The sequence below is a fragment of the Schistocerca gregaria genome, chromosome 6, assembly GCF_023897955.1.
Source record: "Schistocerca gregaria isolate iqSchGreg1 chromosome 6, iqSchGreg1.2, whole genome shotgun sequence".
In the NCBI taxonomy this organism is placed as follows: domain Eukaryota; kingdom Metazoa; phylum Arthropoda; class Insecta; order Orthoptera; family Acrididae; genus Schistocerca; species Schistocerca gregaria.
This window is the reverse complement of record NC_064925.1, coordinates 140,520,939-140,536,574: the sequence shown is the minus strand read 5'-3', so window position 1 is coordinate 140,536,574 and position 15,636 is coordinate 140,520,939. Positions and strand designations below refer to the sequence as shown.

Genomic DNA, 15,636 nt, shown 5'->3' with positions numbered 1-15,636 from the left:
AAGACGAGCCGGCGAAACAAAAATTCTGCGCGCTGCACATACGCATAAATAAAATGCGTTCATAAGCGAGACGGTACAATAATGATGTTGCAGATGTTACCAAAATTAATTCGATTTCTTTCGAAACAAGTTTATAGCCGGACGTTCCCACGAGGCCCAACGTAAATTCAACAGTGAGGACGTTTTTCGTTACACAAGCAAAACAGTTTCACACTTCTTACGGTTTTTTTTGTCGGAATACTTTTATGTTTTCACGATAAAATACGTGTTGCATGCATCTATGTGCATTTTTTGTCCAATAGTTTAGAGGTTCTGTTTTTACACAGGTTGAAGTAACAAAATTATTTTTCTTGAGAATTTCTTGTAATTTGGAAATTTGTCGTAAGGTCTTAGGGGACCAAACTCCTGAGGTCATCGGTCCCTAGGCCTACACACTACTTAATCTAACTTAAACTAGCTTAAGCTATAGACAACACACGCACCTATGCCCAAGGGAGGACTCGAACCTCCGACGGGGGAAGCCGCATGGGCCGCGACTAGGCGCCCAAGACCGCGCGGCAATCTCGCGCGGCCAAAATTTCTCGTAACATTAGTCTTTTTTTTTCGTACGAACTGGCAAGTACTGCATCATATTCTAGACTACAAATGAGATATATGATATTGCCAATCTTCGTGCCTTCCGCTCGAGTCGTCACTGGGTAATTCATGGCTAAAGAGGAAAGAGCGGATACCGAGAACGTGCTTACAAGGAACTTGGGACCAGGGTTGTTGCGAGCGCGGAGCTTTCGATTCCAAGTAGGTTACCAGCACTCGTGCTTGTCCAGCAGTCTCCCGAAGCTAGCAACTAAGCACTAAGGGTCGCAGCTGTTCTACATCTGCATCTACATTTATACTGCGCAAGCCACCCAACTGTGTGTGGCGGAGGGCACTTTACGTGCCACTGTCACCACCTCCCTTTCCTGTTCCAGTCGCGTATGGTTCGCGGGAAGAACGACTGCCGGAAAGCCTCCGTGCGCGCTCGAATCTCTCTAATTTTACATTCGTGATCTCCTCGGGAGGTGTAAGTATTGGGAAGTGGTATATTCGATACCTCATCCAGAAATCCACCCTCTCGAAACCTGGACAGCAAGCTACATCGCGATGCAGAGCGCCTCTCTTGTAGAGTCTGCCACTTGAGTTTGCTAAACATCTGTGTAACGCGCTATCACGCTTACCAAATAACCCTGTGACGAAAAGCGCCGCTCTTCTTTGGATCTTCTCTATCTCTTCTGTCAAGCCGACCTGGTACAGATCCCACACTGATGAGCAATACTCAAGCATAGGTCGAACGAGTGTCTTGTAAGCCACCTCCTTTGTTGGACTGCATTTTCTAAGGACTCTTTCAATGAATCTCAACCTGGCACCCGCCTTACCAACAATTAATTTTATATGATCATTCCACTTCAAATCGTTCCGTACGCATACTCCCACATATTTTACAGAAGTAACTGCTACCAGTGTTTTTTCCGCTATCATATAATTATACAATAAAGGATCCTTCTTTCTGTGTATTCGCAATACATTACATTTGTCTATGTTAAGGGTCAGTTACCACTCCCTGCAACAAGTGCCTATCCACAGCTGGTCTTCCTGCTTTTCGCTGCAGATTTTCTAATGCTGCAACTTCTCTGTATACTACAGCATCATCCGCGAAAAGCCACATGGAACTTCCGACACTATCTACTAGGTCATTTATACAGGGTGTTTCAAAAATGACCGGTATATTTGAAACGGCAATAAAAACTAAACGAGCAGCGATAGAAATACACCGTTTGTTGCAATATGCTTGGGACAACAGTACATATTCATGCGGACAAACTTTCGAAATTACAGTAGTTACAATTTTCAACAACAGATGGTGCTGCAAGTGATGTGAAAGATATAGAAGACAACGCAGTCTGCGGGTGCGCCATTCTGTACGTCGTCTTTCTGCTGTAAGTGTGTGCTGTTCACAACGTGCAAGTGTGCTGTGGACAACATGATTTATTCCTTAGAACAGAGGATTTTTCTGGTGTTGGAATTCCACCGCTTAGAACACATTGTTGTTGCAACAAGACAAAGTTTTCAACGGAGGTTTAATGTAACCAAAGGACCGAAAAGCGATACAATAAAGAATCTGTTTGAAAAATTTCAACGGACTGGGAACGTGACGGTGAACGTGCTGGAAAGGTAGGGCGACCGCGTACGGCAACCACAGAGGGTCCCGTTCGTCGTGTTGCAGCTGCGGTCCAAATGACGCCAACGTCCACGTATCGTCCCATGCGTCGGAGTTTACAGCTCTATCCATACAAATTTCAAACGCGGCAACCCCTCAGCGCCGCTACCATTGCTGCACGAGAGACATTCGCTAACGATATAGTGCACAGGATTGATGACGGCGATATGCATGTGGGCAGCATTTGGTTTACTGACGAAGCTTATTTTTACCTGGACGGCTTCGTCAATAAACAGAACTGGCGCATATGGGGAACCGAAAAGCCTCATGTTGCAGTCCCATCGTCCCTGCATCCTCAAAAAGTACTGGTCTGGGCTGCCATTTTTTCCAAAGGAATCATTGGCCCATTTTTCAGATCCAAAACGATTACTGCATCACGCTATCTGGACATTCTTCGTGAATTTGTGGCGGTACAAACTGCCTTAGACGACACTGCGAACACCTCGTGGTTTATGCAAGATGGTGCCCCGCCACATCGCACGGCCGACGTCTTTAATTTCCTGAATGAATATTTCGATGATCGTGTGATTGCTTTGGGCATCCGAAACATACAGGAGGCGGCGTGGATTGGCCTCCCTATTCGCCAGACATGAACCCCTGTGACTTCTTTCTGTGGGGACACTTGAAAGACCAGGTGTACCGCCAGAATCCAGAAACAATTGAACAGCTGAAGCAGTACATCTCATCTGCATGTGAAGCCATTCCGCCAGACACGTTGTGAAAGGTTTCGGGTAATTTCATTCAGAGACTACGCCATATTATTGCTACGCATGGTGGATATGTGGAAAATATCGTACTATAGTGTTTCCCAGACCGCAGCGCCATCTGTTGTTGACAATTGTAACTACTGTAATTTCGAAAGTTTCTCTGCCTGAAAATGTACTGTTGTCCCAAGCATATTGCATCAAACGGTGTATTTCTATAGCTGCTCATTTAGTTTGTATTGCCGTTTCAAATATACCGGTCTTTTTTGAAACACCCTGTATATATTGTGAAAAGCAATGGTCCCATAACACTCCCCTGTGGCACGCCAGAGCTTACTTTAACGTCTGTAGGCGTCGCTCAATTGAAAACAACATGCTGTGTTCTGTTTGTTAAAAACTCTTCAATCTAGCCACACAGCTGCTCCGATATTCCGTAGGCTCTTACTTTCAGGCGACAGTGCGGAACTGTGTCGAACGCCTTCCGGAAGTCAAGGAAAATGGAATCTACCTGTGATCCTGTATCTAATATTTTCTGGGTCTCATGAACAAACAAAGCGAGCCTCACACTATCATTGTTTCCGGAATCCATGTTGATTCCTACAGAGTAGATTCTGGGTTTCCAGAAATGACATGATACACGAGCAAAACACATGTTCTAAAATTCTACAAGATCGATGTCAGAGATATAAGCCTATAGTTTCGCGCATCTGCTCGATGACCCATCTTGAAAACTGGAGCTAACTGTGGTCTTTTCCAATCATTTGGAACCTTCCGTTCCTCTAGAGACTTGCCGTACACGGCTGTTAGGGGAGCTAGATCTTTCGCGTACTCTGTGTAGAATCGAATTGGTATCCCATCAGGTCCAGTGGACTTCCCTCTGTGATTTCAGTTGCTTTTCTATTCCTTGGACACTTATTTCGATGTCAGCCATTTTTTCGTTCGTGCGAGGATTTAGAACTGCAGTGTGGTCTTCCTCTGTGAAACAGCTTTGGAAATAGGTGTTTAGTATTTCAGCTTAACGCGTGTCATCGAAGGCCGGGCCATGCTGAGGTCATCTGACGCGTCATGTCGCCTCCCTCAGGCCTGGTTTAGGAACCAGTATGAGGTACTGTTGTTGTTGTTGTTGTTGTTGTTATGAGGTGGGTGTTGTGATGCGGTCTGCATGCGACTGTTACCTCATACTGGTTCCTAAACCCGGCCTGAGGGAAGCGACGTGACGCGTCAGGTGTCCTCAGCACGGCTCGACCTTGATGCGTGACGTCACACTCGTCGCTCTCTGTGACATTCCGCTACGCCGACGCCAGCTGGCGCAGCAGCACGGCACAACGCAGTAGCAACCAGGACTGCAGCGCTGCTGGGTCGTGCTGCAAAGTGAGAGCCGCCGTGTTTGGGTGCAAGCGAGGCAAGTGTATAAATTATCTTCTGTCTTACAAGTTGCCTGCTACCTCTTTGTGCCGCGTCTCACTGAAGATTGTTGTGTTCTGCGGTGAGGAAAGAGACTCGAAACGCCACGATCAGAATTCATGGTGTGTTGTCGCGCCAGGAACTGGTGCTCGTTCTGATACTCCGAAAACAGCTCTTAAAACTGGGTGTAGCCTGTGCGTCGCATAATGTAAATGTACTGTGTTTCACCCATTATCGGTGGTGAAAGTCTGTAACTGTTCAAAAATGGTTCAAATGGCTCTGAGTACTATGGGACTTAACAGCTGAGGTCATCAGTCCCCTAGAACTTAGAACTACTTAAACCTAACTAACCTAAGGACATCACACACATCCATGCCCGAGGCAGGATTCAAACCTGCGACCGTAGCAGTCTCGCGGTTCTGGACTGCACGCCTAGAACCGCGAGACCACCGCGGCCGGCTCTGTAACTGTCGTAAGTAAACTGATTGATCAGTCACTTTCAATAATATCGTTTGATTTTGTCGTTCGGAGCCGGTAAAAGCATATATATTTGTTATTGCATTGTGTGTGGATAGTTAATGAAAACATTTCATTTCATAACCAGGCATACATGTTCACTCAGGTTCAGTGCTGACGTCCTGCAACACGCAAATTCATCGCTTTTCACAAGAAGTACGCCCTCTGAAGATGATCTGCGTTGCTCGAAACCAGTATTAGTGTTGATATACGTTGCTGAAAGTGACTGTTTTTCTTACTTATTTTGTAAATATATTTACCAAACACGTACGTGTGATATATCAAAATGTTACACATGGAACCATCCTTACCATATTGTTTATTGTATGGCTACCAGTTTCAGTGATCCAGAACACCATTATCAGGCCTTAGCTGACGCTGAGGGGGTTGACTGCAAATGTATACACGATTCCATCAGTGGCCAACACTATGAACTGGTTCCTTTGACTGCACCAGGGATGTTGTCTCAGCCGGCCGCTGTGACCGAGTGGTTCTAGGCGCTTCAGTCTGGAACCTTACGACCGCTACGGTCGCAGGTACGAATCCTGCCTCGGGCATAGATGTGTGTTAGTTAGGTTTAAGTAATTCTAAGTTCTTGGGGACTGATGACCTCAGATGTTAAGTCCCATAGAGTTCAAAGCCATTTGAACCATTTTGATCGTTTCTCCAACCATCTACTACCAACTGTTGATTGGTGTATTCAATCACTGAAACTGGTAGCCATATAATAAATTACATCAAAAGGGCGGCTGTCATTGTTCCATCATATTACAAAAGTGAACAGCTGTAGGCCCTAAAACTTTTATTCAGAAGGATGGACGTACAAAAACTTGATATATACATCAGTATTGTCTCATAAGAGAACGAGTGTTGGATGGACAGTGCTATTGTCAAATGAGACAGATGGTGCTACATCTGCTTCTTTATTCTCAAGCTCCGTCATTAAATATTTAATGAATGTATTTAACCTACATATGTCAGGTCACCTACGTGTACATCAACTCATATATGGCAATGGGAAAGCGTACGTTTTTGGTGGCATATACTGCGATCTCTTCCCGTTCCATTCACGGAAAAGAGTATGCGAAGTATATATAACTACTTATTTGCCTCTGTCGAAAATGTCGTTGCTGTTATCTTCATGCTCGTTATGAGAGAGACATGTAGAGGTTTGTTTGAAACTGAGCTACGCTCCCTCGTGAAAACCAGTTGCGAGAATTAATGTTTCGTAAGATACGGAACGTCTTTCATAAAGTGTCATCCTACGGAAATTTTGTCCCTTAAATACATCACACCCTTCAGTTGACGGAAAACTCTTCAGAGTATCGTACTGCGTCATAATGTAAAAAATATACTGGAGAAACCAAAGTTTCGGCCACGGTTACAGTGTTATCAGTAAACCCAGAAGAAGGCCATTTTAACCATGACCGAAACGTTGGTCTCTCCAGTACAGTTCTTCTTTACATAGTGATGCGGTACGATACTAAGACAACTTTTAATGTCAACTTACTCGGGCTGCGGAAGCCAACGCAATTATATTGCACACTTCCGTCAAACAGACACATACGCGAATTTCTGCACTTCCCTCTTTGTGTAAACACTCCATGGCGTCTGTATGTCCAACGTGATGTTGAATCGACAGCATACCAATAATCATGTACAACCTGTGTTCCACAAAGGAATCTCACTTTTTCAGTATTCTATTTCGACACACAAGAAAAGGCATTATTTGTTGTGGCCTAGTCGGGCGCAAATAGTTTCATTCTCGAGCAGTATTCTTGCACTACAAGTTCATCTGCTGTAGAACTGAAGAAGGTATTCTCGCCTCGTACATCACGTATCTCGAGCAGAATGACCTGGGCCGTGTTTAACCTATTGGAGGCCTTGGGCACACTAGGATAATGGAGCCCCTGTGACGTGACAGAGCACCATTTTGTTAGAATAGGCAAAGAAGGTAGATAAGCGAGGTTCTAGACATATTTTTATGTCTTTACAGTCAAATTAAATGAAAAGATAATATAAAATAATCCACAAAAGTAACTCTTTTAGCATTCACACGTTAGTGGTTAAAAATCTATGTTGATTGAAGAGGTACTCTTCTCGATTTGAGATGAGCAAAGTCGGTAATCACTTCAAAATCTAATGGTTTTGAGTATATCACATTCTGTGGACATCAGCGATAAACTGGTTAATCTCTCTTGAAGCATTGTACTTCGTAATTCAGTTTTATTCTTTTCAGTTTGGAGAAGCAGCTTTCCTCACTGCCGTTGGTTACCATCATGCTTAGAAAGATTCTGAATGCTATTTCTGCGTTTGGAAATGTGTCTTCAGTTATGTTTTCTTTCATAAGGAGATATATTTCCAGTACACCGCTATTTCCCCCATTTTTACTAGGAACAGTTTTCAATTATTTTGTTAAATGCAGACATTCTGTTTCCAACTCTTGCTCGTTAACGTCTTCATAATAAATTTCAGTAAATTCTTTGCAACTTTGTCTCAGCTCTTCGGAGCCGGCCGTGGTGGTCTCGCGGTTCTAGGCGCGCAGTCCGGAACCGTGCGACTGCTACGGTAGCAGGTTCGAATCCTGCCTCGGGCATGGATGTGTGTGATGTCCTTAGGTTAGTTAGGTTTAAGTAGTTCTAAGTTCTAGGGGACTGATGACCACAGCAGTTGAGTCCCATAGTGCTCAGAGCCATTTGAACCATCAGCTCTTCGGAATTCAGAGTTTTCAAACGAAAAAATAAACCAAAACACTCACTAATATTCTCATACGAACTTCATCGCTGTTTTAGATGAATGCTCAGGGTATCAATTAAGGGAAGAAATATTTCTGCTTTGAATTTCTCTTTTCCATTCAACTGGACTGACGGTGGAGAGCCACCAAAAACACTCTGGCGTGAGCTTCTACATTCTGTTCTTTGAGACAGGTCCTTGTAATCAGATTCCAGGCTCCTTTCTTTGGCGGACAATTCGAAGTCATGAAATTTATCGCTGAGGTTAATGATAAAGTCATCAAGTATAGCGAACAAATTAGTTGCGACGTGCAGTGTTACTGTTTCTTTCTGAAGGTAATTACTTGTTTTGTCTATTCTTTCCAATATAGAGCTCCATATTTCCCTTAGTATAATAAATTCTAGCTTTCCTACTTTTCTTGGCAGACTAAGAACTTCGTCTCTAGTTTCTCTTGCCTGTTCTGTATCTCCTGCGATGGACATCAAATTTGTTTATAACCTTTATGCAAGGCAGTTACTGAATCAGCTTGAACTAAGCATCTGGTTTGTGAAAGACTTTTAACAACATTTTTTGAACCTAAATATTTTGTCAACATATTCCATCGGTGGGTAGAGCTCGACAGAAAGTTCTACACTTTCTGAACCACTTCAAAAAACTTTGTTGCCTCTGATACACACCTAGAATCTTGGACATCTACCAAGTTTAATGAACGTCCTGCACATGGCGCAAATGTGGCAATTCACATTTCTCCTTGATTCTTGCTTGTAGACCAGTATACTTCCCCGACATATTTGAAGCATTGTCGCAGCTCTGTCCTGTGCAATCTTTTATGAGAACATTATGATTCTCTGAAAAAATTCAAGATAGTTTATGCCAAACACTCATACTTGTGGTCTTTAATAGATATAAATTTCAGGAAACTTTCAGCAGAAACACAGTATCGAATTATGAAAGTTAGCTGTTCAACATGAGACATATTGGGCGTACTGTCAAAGCCAATGGAAAAATATTTTGCTAATTTCATTTATAATTATTTTAGGACCAGTTTTCCCATTACGTCAATAAATTCATTACAGATATTCGCTGATAAATTAGAAGGATTACCTTTTCCAGGATTTCCAGATTTTTGTAAGTGATCTGCAGGAAATGGATCGAATTCACTCAATAATTCCACACATCCCAGATAATTTCCATCGTTAGGAGATCCTAGGATTTAATTGTCACCGCAGAATGGAAGCCCTCTCGATGCCAAAAATTTTACAACACCTACAATCGTATATGTATATTTCTCCAGTGAGCCACTTCTTTTTTATGTTGGGATTATAAATCTATATCTATTCTCCCAGCCCCTTTAATTCGTGCCAGATATGTCATCATAAATGGGCTATTTCCATGTGTCAAAATTAGGTGATTAATGTGCTTCCAATGATTGCATCCACTCGGAGAGCATATATTTACATCAGAAGGGTTAAATAAGCAGCATGAAAAACAAAATACAGAGCTTTTGGAAGGCGAGTACAACAACCACCTCCTTTCGACGCTTTCATTGTTCATTAATCTGTGAATAAACAATGCTTTGTTGAAATACCTAGTTACTGATTTATTACCATCTTTGTAGTTTCTGGATGCCTCGGAAAAGTTAGAATCTTTATTTTGAAAATATGCAGGTCCATTATGAATCAAAATTTCTCGATTTCTTCCTGTAAAATTTTCATGAAAATATTCAGCGGGATTGTATGGTACTTCTTCTAGGTTGGAAAACTGTTGTTCAACTGCACAGTTGTCGGTGTTGGTGAAGTCACCGAAGTTGTTGCACTTTCGTCATATGGACGGTCGCTTTCTGATTCAATCTCTTTCCCTAAATTGGTAGAAATCTGAAATTGGTGTAGAATATGAACATTCAAAAATTCCCGCGATTTGTGATCGACACGACTCATCTTGTGGAAGATTTATTATTTGATTGCTACTTACAAAAGTTGCCCGAGTAGTAGCAGTAAAATATGTTGTTTATTTTGGTAATTTTTCAGTTACTTCCTTCTGAGATACAGCATTTTTTCTTTTTGCGGATCCACTAGGATATGACCGTTTTGACATTTAGTATTGAAATTCAGTATTTATTTTTCACCGAAAATAGTCCTAAACACAAAACAAAACAGGCAAACGAGGGTTTAATCAAAGAATACCTCAAACAATAAGCAACAACTACAAACAAAACAAACGTCACAACACCGAAGTCGAATGCAGAACTCCCGATCCTCGGGTCGGTTTATTTAAATCGGTTGGTCACGTTTAATTTTACGTCGCCATTCGCTCCGTGCAGAACTGTGCACTGTGCAACGCTAATAAGCAAGTAGGTATTGTAGTCAATCATTATTCTGCGATTTTTTCGAAATAAATTTCCTTTTCGAGAATAAATATCGGCTATCGTTTGGTGATCAGCCAAGAACTACGGGGCCCCTATCGATCGTGGGGCCCTGGGCATGTGCCCCTGCCCAGTGGGAAAGAGGGACCTGAGAATGACCTCCTCCATGCCAACGAGCACTGGATACTAAGAACATTATGTACATGAAACGAGGCTTGCGCCTTCCTTACATATATCTTCAATGGCACAGATCAAAGTAATTGTGTAGATGCAGTATGACTTGATTTCCGAAAAGCGCAGAAGATTATTAACAAAAGTACGATCATACAGTATGTGGTTTCAAGCAAAATTTGTAACTGGATTGAAGATTTCGTGGTAGGGAGGATGCAGCATGTTATCTCGGATGAAGAGTCGTCGACAGAAGTGGAAGTAACTTCAGACATTCCCTAGAGAAGTGGATTGGTAGCCTTGTTGTCTGTGTGGTATAATAAGGTTATTGGTTCATTAAAACAACGAGAAATCCCGAAAAATTTGTCAGTTTTCTAAATGGTGTAGCTCAAAGAATAGGAGTTGTAAGCCCATGTAATGCTTACCACTTTGCAGCAGATCTTTCGGGAACAATTTGAAGTATGAACCACAGATTTTGCTCTCACACTTATTTCTGAATTGTATTTTGTGCTGCAAGTGAAGTAAAGCATGTTAATTATTATGTACGGCGTAGGAACACATATCTCGAAATAAAATCAAAGTAGAAGCTTCATTTTTTTCTGGAAGTTCTTTACACAATTATGTTAAAAAGACGTAGCTGCCATAAATTATAGTTAAAATTTTTTTAGTAATTATCAATAATATCAGTAATTAATTCATAGCTTTTCTTTAAAAACTCTTTAATTTTCAAATTTAAGTCACAAGAATAGCCCATGTTTTAGCTAAGAATGTTTTAAGACATTATACAAAACTTCCAGCCCTCTATCTTTAATAGTTTTCAATTGAAGTATACCAGAATATTACATACGTGAACTTCTAGGAAATTCGAGTTAAAGTTAAAGTTTGTTTGTCTGCCTGCCCTGCATAACACTAATGCATTCAAGAGCAACATTCATCTTGTTTCTGGTGTTGTTCTCCCTCCCTTTTGTTTATCAGACTATTTTTTACCCTCGCGCTTTTGGTGGCTTCTATCACTGATTTCCCTGCTTCGGAGTCGATTGTGGTCAATGGTAATTATAGTTCTTTGCGTATTTAGTCCACCAGGCACTCCCATTAATTCCATAATCTTGAACCCTGACACCGCACCATCACTGATGGCCATGTTTCGAGATCATACCTTCACCGAGGAGACAAGCAGTATATTGCTCCCTCCTATGTATATCTCGCGAAGAGACCATGAGGATAAAATCAGAGAGGTTAGAGTCCACACAGAGGCACACCGACAATCTTTGTTTCCACGAACAATACGAGACTGGAATAGAAGGGAGAACTGATAGAGGTACTCGAGGTACCCTCTGCCACACACCGTCAAGTGGCTTGCGGAGTATGGATGTAGATGTAGAAGTAAACATTTTCTTGTTCAGGAAACTACAGATAATATTTTAAGACAAAAATTTAAAAATCGATTTTTCGACACTTATTCACTTACTAGTCCCCTTAACAGTAACCTCCGACTCTTTTCAGATGTTACACTTATTTATAATGTAGCACTAGCTGAAAGAAGCTGCACGAATATCAAGTCAACTCCAGTCAGTAGCATCCCCTGAGTCATAGATGGAATTATTCGACTGTTATAAATTCCATAGTGTGGGGTAGGGATATCAAATAGAATGATAACGTAGGCTTGGCCGTAGGTAAAGTGGGTCTCAGTCTTCGGTTCATTGGCAGAACATCCAAAAAGTGCAGTCTTACTAAGCAGACTGGATGCAAATTACTTGTGTATGTCATTTTAAAATAGTACTCAGCCGCGTAGTACTTGTACCAGATAGGACTAACAGGAGATAGTGAACGTATGAAAAGTTTGTGTGACTCAGGGGTGAGTGCCACGACTGTGGTTCAGGGAACTGACTTAGCAAATGCTTGAAAAGACAGATGCAAGCTACTACGCGTAGGAGCCTAGTCGCAAAGTTTCGACGATCAGTAGTAAGCGAAATATATAGAAATTTGCCTCAGCCCCCTTTCTGTCACCACCGTATTTATCGTGAAGACAAAAATAATTACAGCACGGCCAGAGGCATTTGAGCATTGATTCTTCCCCCGCTCCATACGCAATTGGAACGGCAAGAAACCCTAACATGTAGTATTGTGTTGACGTAAGTACCATGAACAATGCATTTCACAGCGGTTAGCGGAGTATGTTTTATAGATGTAGACGTTAAACCGGCCATCACAATGACAGGGCACGAGAAGTTTATTACAAACGGAATCCGTAAATTGCATATTCATCTACAATTGTTTCCTTCGCTGTTTAAAATATTTTCGCATCTCGTTTTCTGTCACGTTGTGCAGGAACACCGTCGTTTCTGTCTCACTGCCAGTGAACTGATGGATTATAATAATACGTCACAGCGAAAGGACACATTTCGTGATTGGAAAAGCTGTAACACACTAATACGTCACAACAAGAAACTACTTTATAATGAGTGCAGTATGATTAGTTTCGTGTATGAGGCAAATAACTTGCTAATATCGAAGCCGGTCGCTAGATCTCAAACCCCCCCCACATTCTCTCTCTCTCTCTCTCTCTCTCTCTCTCTCTCTCTCTCTCTCTCCCCCCCCCCCTCTCTCTCTCTCTCTCTCTCTCTCTCTCTCTCTCTCTCTCTCTCTCTCTCTCTCTCTCTCTCTCTCTCTCTCTCTCTACAGCCAACACAATATCTCCATTTTACTTGATATTACTGAACACTGTTCAGTCTTGGCAGTGTCTGTGATATGACTAACCTAATTTCTGACTCATTAGTCAGGATGTTAATGATTCGTGATACACACAGTCTCACATTTCTGTAAATAAAGTACGGATTGCCTCTCTTTGCACAAGGTTGGAAATTTGTACTGCCACTACTGGATATTACTAAAGTTGTTATACGCTTTATTATTTACTTTATCGACGGCGGTGCCTGGATAGCTTACATCAAAGAGATGTGAGTGGAAACGTTTCACTTAGGCAATGTCGTAAAGTTGCCATCATTAATCGAAGGTAACAAAGTGTAGGACTATATGAATGAACGACTATCTGAGTCCGGATGTTTTCTAACACAGTGACTCACATCAGAGTGGCGAAATCCCTGCTCGGCCGGGCAAATCTTGCGCAATCCGGTCAACCGTGCAGCTGCGTAGTCGGCGCAGGAACGAGAGGTAAACCAAAATATGTTCTTTCAGCCACTGCAGACCGGTTCCGTCAGTCGGCAGCTCAGTGGAGTGCCACTGCCGAAAGGTAGGAGTTCGATCTCTGTCGCTGTCTGAACGTTTTGTGAAATGAGACAGACATTCACCAAGGACAGTGGCGAGGCTTCCTGGAAGAAAGGCCACAATGACTCGCATTAAAAATAAAGTGCTGGGTTCGCAACATGACAGGAGATTCAAGAAGCTGTTTTGAACCATAAAATAAAATGCTAGGCTTCACTGCACCTCCACCTCATTGGTCTGAACGCATACGTCATTACCAAATTGTGTAATTCTTCCTGGCCTCTTGTAAGATGCTTAATTTCAGAAAATATATCACTTTTTCCGTAGCGACTGACATTTATAGAGGGACAGCTTCCGTATAGATGCTCCAAGTAAATTCGTAATACACTACTGGCCATTAAAATTGCTACACCAAGAAGAAATGCAGATGATAAACGGGCATTCATTGGACAAATATATTATACTAGAACTGACATGTGATTACATTTTCACGCAATTTGGGTGCATAGATCCTGAGAAATCAGTACCCAGAAAACCACCTCTGGCCGTAATAACGGCCTTATGCCCCTGGGCCATCAGTCAAACAGAGCTGGGGTGGCGTGTACAGGTACAGCTGCCCATGGAGCTTTACCACGATACCACAGTTCATCGAGAGTAGTGACTGGAGTATTGTGACGATCCAGTTGCTCGACCATTGACCAGACGTTTCTAATTGGTGGGAGATCTGGAGAATGTGCTGGTCAAGGCAGCAGTCTAACATTTTCTATATCCAGGAAGGCCCGTACAGGACTTGCAACATGCGGTCGTGCATTATCCTGCTGAAATGTAGGGTTTCGGAGGGATCGAATGAAGGATAGAGCCACGGGTCGTAACACATCTGAAATGTAACATCCACTGTTCAAAGTGCCGTCAATGCGAACAAAAGGTGACCGAGACGTGTAACCAATGGCACCCCATACCATCTCCGAGCTGATAGTCTGTGCTACTGCAAACTCGTCGAACTGTTCGTGCAGATGGTTGTTGTCTTGCAAACGTCCCCATCTGTTGACTCAAGGTTCGAGACGTGGCTGCACGATCCGTTACAGCAATGCGGACAAGATGCCTGTCATCTCGACTGCTAGTGATACGAGGCCGTTGGGATCCAGCACGGCGTTCCCTATTACCCACCTGAACCCACCGATTCCATACCCTGCTAACAGTCATTGGATCTCGAGCAACGCGAGCAGCAATGTCGCGATACGATAAACCGCAATCGCGATAGGCTACAATCCGACCTTTATCAAAGTCGGAAATGTGATGGTACGCATTCCGCCTCCTTACACGAAGCATCACAACAACGTTTCACCAGGCAAGGCCGGTCAACTGCTGTTTGTGTATGAGAAATCGGTTGGAAACATTCCTCATGTCAGCACGTTGTAGGTGTCGCCACCGGCTCCAACCTTGTGTGAATGCTCTGAAAAGCTAATCATTTGCATATCACAGCATCTTCTTCCTGTCGGTTAAATTTCGCGTCTGTAGCACGTCATCTTCGTGGTGTAGCAATTTTAATGGCCGGTAGTGTAGGATTCTTCAGTTAAAATGAAAGTTCAATTTGGTGTGTCTTATACGAAGATTACACTCATGTACTGATTTTCACATCAGGGGCTGAGCTGCTATTCATACCTGTAATCATGTGAAATGAATGAAATTGTGTAGTAATTTGTGTCGATTACATGCCGATATTTTCTGTTAAAGAGAGGTGAGGAAAGAAACGGGAAGGATAGGAAGCGTCGGGGGTCCCAGCGTCCGCGAATCTCAGGCGAGTGTAACAGGGTGCTGCGTGGCTAACTACAGACAAAATAGGAAATTCTGAAACCGCCTCTTCTTTGAGCGGTCACTGGAAACGAGAAGCTTACCGCTATGCCGATAACTCACAACCTGTAGCGCAATGTTGGATCGTCACATGCTTCCTGCTTCCATTGTCACGACCAGTAAGGCCACGCGATGCAGCGTTGGAGTTAGGTGCGCTGCGATTCACAACGCTCATACTATAGTTTAAAGCTGCGTCGTCAGTACCAGTAATCGGAGAGAGGTACAACAACCTAATTCGAGGGGCAACAACTACGATTATTTTAAAAGCGTTTTCGGAATAAAGAAAGAAAACAGAAACAGAGAGCGAATTCTGGCAACAATGCAGTGAACTGAAAATGCCGCAATGGGAAAGTACTTGTGGGAAGTTTTACCACTAACTGTTAACCACCAATGGTGAGGACATTCGTGTGTAAAACTGTACT

The 15,636-nt window shown here is 42.7% G+C and overlaps 1 protein-coding gene across 1 annotated transcript in view; it reads left to right on the top strand.

Moving 5' to 3' along the window:
• The first annotated feature begins 4,241 nt into the window (after positions 1–4,241).
• LOC126278183 (uncharacterized transmembrane protein DDB_G0289901-like) overlaps positions 4,242–15,636 on the top strand; it is a 101,482-nt gene continuing 90,087 nt past the window's right edge. Inside the window, exon 1 of the mRNA XM_049978094.1 lies at positions 4,242–4,360. The gene's annotated coding sequence lies outside the window, so the exon portion shown is untranslated. The remainder of the gene's footprint in view (positions 4,361–15,636) is intronic.